Raw genomic sequence first — 5,053 nt, 5'->3', positions numbered from 1 at the left:
AGGCGGGTGGTGAAGCAACTGGTGCTGAAGTCGAAGGCTGACTCCTCTGCTGATATGAACCTCCTAAAACGTGGGGACAATACCTCTTGATATGACCCAAATCTCCACACTCAAAGTAACCTCTCCCTGCGAATGGCGGTGAGTACTGAAGGGAACCTCGAGCACCAAAAAAACTGCTAGAAGGTCCTGACATAAATGAACCCTGAGCTGATGATGCATGAGACAAACTCTGAGCTAGTAGTGCACTGAATGACGACTGACCCTGCTGATAACTGTGTGACCCATGGCCAGATGATGCATTACGGTGAACTGGGTGAGCCGTGTGAGCATGTCTGAAAGAACGACCTCTACGGTGGTGGAACCGACCCCCAGAAGGAACACCGCCAAATCCACCCTGTCCACGAGGCCTCTTGGCCTCCCTCTCAACCCGCTCCTGGCTGCAAACTATCTCAATCTGACGAGCAATGTCGATAACCTCATCAAAACTAGCACCAGACATCCTCTTTTTGGTCATAAGCAATCGCAGTTGAAAAGTGACGCCCTCTATGAACCTCCTGATCCTCTCCCTGTCTGTGGGGACTAGCCAGATAGCATATCGGGCCAACTCCGAGAACCTCATCTCCTACTATGTCAGACATATCACCTTGACGAAGCTGCTCGAACTGCCTGCGCAGCTCCTCTCTTCGGGACTGAGGCACGAACTTCTCTAAAAAGAGAACAAAGAACTGCTGCCAGGTAAGGGGTGCTGCATCGACCGGCCTACGCCTCTCGTAAACCTCCCACCAACCGAAGTCATCCTGATCTCGGCCAAATCCACGCCACAATTATGTAACGAGGCGGTCGATGCAATAATAAATCCAACAAAGGCTGGGATCGAATCTACAGGGAGTTACTATATGGGATTAGGTGTATATCTAGGTTGATTTCACGTTTTGGCTCAAATTACACCTCCACAAAACTGATTGGGGTTCTACTTCTGCTTTACTCTATTGTTTGCAAGTATAGAAACTAAAGGATAATATTTTTGGTTTTGAGTTTTTCAAATGATAAAAGGGACTAGGGGCGTGACTTCTACCTAGGTGGTTATCTAATGGGTTATAGACTCCGGGGCAAGTTTGATTAGTCGGGGTCGTAATATAGCAATCACACCCGGATACTCACTCTATGCCTCTCGGTAGTTTGAGTGATTTTGCCCAAATTGGCTTTCTCAAGTCCAAATGGGTATTAGCACAATACAAGTGATATTAGCTCAAGTCGGGTATTACTATCTCTAGGTTTAACCCTTTAATTGAGGCTATCTATATATTGAGTTCACCCCAATTCCTTGTTCGCCAAGTTTTCCTAGACTTAGTCCCTCTTTCTCAAGTAGAGGCTAAGTCATTTAGGCTTGAATAAATGTTTACAACCATTAATTCTTGTCTTCTAGCAAGAACTAGGCTAAATATCACTAACCCAATCACAAACAAGCCCTAAATTAAACACCCATCAAATACCCACACTAGGGTTGGGTCAAAACCCTAGCTAAAAATTTAGCTACTCATGAAAAATACAGAAAATAAAGAAGAAATAAAGATAGAATCCATAATATTTGATTATGGGATGAAAATCTAGTGTTTGGAGACAAATCTAGTACAAAATTACTAAAAGCAGTAAAAGAAAATAGAACAGGTGCTCTTCTAAAACATAACTTGACCTAAAAATGAAAAAAGTCCTATTTATACTAAGCTAAAAATATCTTACAAAAATGCCCTTGCGGAGGTTGTGAGGCCACACACATGGCTTGAACTGGGATCTGGACTTTAATCTGCGGACCGCACAAAAATGAGTACGACCGTATCTTTGGCTTCCGCGGCCGCACAAAAACCGTGCGCACTGCATGTATTCACTTTGTAGTCTCTGAATCTCTTTTTATGCGGTCCGTGTAATATTGATTGCGGCCGCACACTGGCTTCTGCGGCCGCATAAAATTCTTGCGGTCCACACATCTTCAATTCGAGGTTCTCTAAATCCATTCCTCTGCGGTCCGCATAATATTGAGTGTGGCCGCACACAGACTTCTGCGGCCGCACAATATTTGTGTGGTCCGCACATCTTTACTTGCTCAAACTTCAAAGTCTTTGAACCTCTCTTCTGCGGCTGCACTAGAATTATTCGGTCCGCACAATGTGAAGCTGAAGTTGACAGGGTTTCTTCATTGTTCGCGGCCGCACTAGAATTGTGTTGTCCACACTCTAAGTATTTTCACCCTGTTTTTGTCCTTGTCCAATTTTGACTCCTTTTTGAGTTGATTTTTACTTTCTTGGATCGTTTCCGAATATTCCTGCAATAAAGCTTATTTCATTAATTCTCGGGATACCTTTAAGCATTTTCAAGCTAAAACTCAAGCAAAAGAGGGCAAATAAGCGGTCAAAGTCATGCCTGAGAACTGGCGAGTGAAGTGCAAATGCTCAAAACGACCGGTCGGGTCGTTACATCCTCCCCCACTTAAACATACGTTCGTCCTCGAACGTGCTCAGAGTTGTTCCGAAAACCATCAAATCACTGTATAACCTTACCATGCACATACACGGGGGTGATCCCATGTCACCTCATCCCATATAGGTCTGATCACATAACATAACTGGAATTTCACAATTCCCCCTAGCCCATAACCTTAGAACCAAATTTCCATTTCCGAAATTATCTATAAGATCAGAATCTCACATCTATGCACTGAATAAGTCCGAACACGCTGTATCAAGCCATAACCTTAATGCAAGATGAAATCACATGATATACCACATAACTCGAACGCTCAAAGCGATAACTTCTAATCACAGTAGCTGCTCAAACAACCAAATATAATAATCTCTTATCAAACAAAGCCTCGTACCAACACTTTCGTATACTGCCAAGGATAAAAAAAACACGCAGAAATCATAATCATTCCTCCGATCGACCAGTCATGGAGTTCCCTCTCCGTTGGCAAGGACTGCGGTAAATTTCTAAGCCGAATTCCTATATTATCCTTCCAACATGATGAAATCGAATCCGATAGTATTTATTCTAGATTAAATGACCTCATCTCATCCAACACGACTACTCCGGTGACATGACACCTCAATACGATCTAAAGCCACAACCCGTGCAATCCGTGCACCAACAAGCAACAATCCAAATGTACTCAAATAATGGAAAATGACTCAAATGAGAGAGATGTACCGCAAGCTCACCAGTACCACCTAAGCACTATGCTAAGAACCCATCACGCACCGTAGAACTAGAATACACGAATCTAACCCGAAGGATCATATACTAACATAACTTCGCTGCAATGCGCGACCCTGTCCAAACATTGATCCACATGAAACACCTCAAGTCACCATGCTCAAAATCAACAACCACGCGCAATTTGATGTCTATACCAAAAGTGAATCACCATGACCACGGAGAAGCAAATGACGCCATGCCATACCAGCCCGAAAGGACATATCCAATGCGCAATCAATCATGCAACACCCAAATACCTGTCTCACTCAAATTCCGCTATAAAGCCTAAATAGAACCATATCATATTGTGCATAAAAAAATTAACGAGTCACAACTCCTCGCAACACAGAAGGGTAACTCATAGATCACTTCAGAACACGAATAAGCTCAATGACAATCGAATGGCACATCCCTCAACAATAGCAATCCGGAGTTAACAATTTCGACCCGGTGCAGAACATACATCCATACCGGGCCTACCAATGAACCCTACATCAACTCTGGTCACCCACAACAGATATATAACTCTCCGAAAGTTTACATTACTGAATCATGGAACATACTAACATCTAACTAGCTTTGCTCGCATCTTCACAGTCCACAGCCACAAAATAACCTATTTATGAGAACTCCCAGTCTCAAAATCCATAAAGCGCACGAATCACCATATCTGATCTCAACTCCACCGCTCGAATATATAACACACCTCTAATACTCAATCATTCCATGAGAGATACTCCTATAATTCTTCCATGCCACCAAGAAAACTTGAATATCAGCAGTCGATCCAACAAGAGAGCGCCGCAATACCAATGAAGTACCCTTAACTCAAACACATTGCCCTTTCTGAAATCTATACCCTCATCAAGTCGCACCAAATTGTAATGTCATTTACCTAGTCTTCTGGAACTGTCCATGTTGCCTAAGAATTTATGACCTTCCTTCCAGAACTGAACCATGACCTCACACATGCAAATCTCAACACTACACAACATACCGCATATACCATGCCATCCTATGATAAATATGAGAACTTCATAATCCCTTCCGAGCCACAAGCAACTACGTACTCAACTAGCCAAGAACTTTCTATTTGATCCCATCTAGAAGAAGATCACTATACATCACATGCTCCTTACGCCAGTAGAAATATACATCTCTAACCGTGGTAGAAACCATCAAGAACTCTCCGAATCCCATTTGCACAAAACCAAACCGTCAGGACTGAATCCTTCTAACTCAACCAAGCTACACAGGTCACCAAAAACCTAAGAGCATTGCCACGAAATACCTGTAGAAACTCATTCCCTCATAAACACCCAAAGAACTAATCATACCCATTACCATGCCGATCTAACCTACTACCAAGTTGTCCTATCTATTCGAGTTACTTCTGAATTAACTTCAAATTGATACTTTTCCTTGCCATAACACCACAATCCTCAACCCAGACTTACCACACGGGACCCAAGCATAAAACCACACCGTCTAAGGCTCATAAGCCGCTGAATACTCTCTCAAAATATCCCTAAAAGCACCGCATCCAAAATACATACCCAGAAGAGACTTCCTGCGAATCTAAAGCCATTACGTTTACCTTCCTAATACTGATATGTAGAGTCCATAATGGTATAAAATGCCACAAGTCTTGACACCCTCCAATGTAAACCTCAGTTTCTAGCCAAATACACCTCCTGAAGATCTCCCATTATTACATGTAAATCTTGAATCTGCTAAAATCATTCTCGGAAGTCATCCACTCTACTCAGGTTTCGATCAAACTGACCAAATGAACCGAACAACC

The sequence above is a fragment of the Nicotiana attenuata genome, chromosome 10 (genome assembly GCF_001879085.1).
Source record: "Nicotiana attenuata strain UT chromosome 10, NIATTr2, whole genome shotgun sequence".
NCBI lineage: Eukaryota > Viridiplantae > Streptophyta > Magnoliopsida > Solanales > Solanaceae > Nicotiana > Nicotiana attenuata.
Note: the sequence above shows the minus strand (reverse complement) of the source record.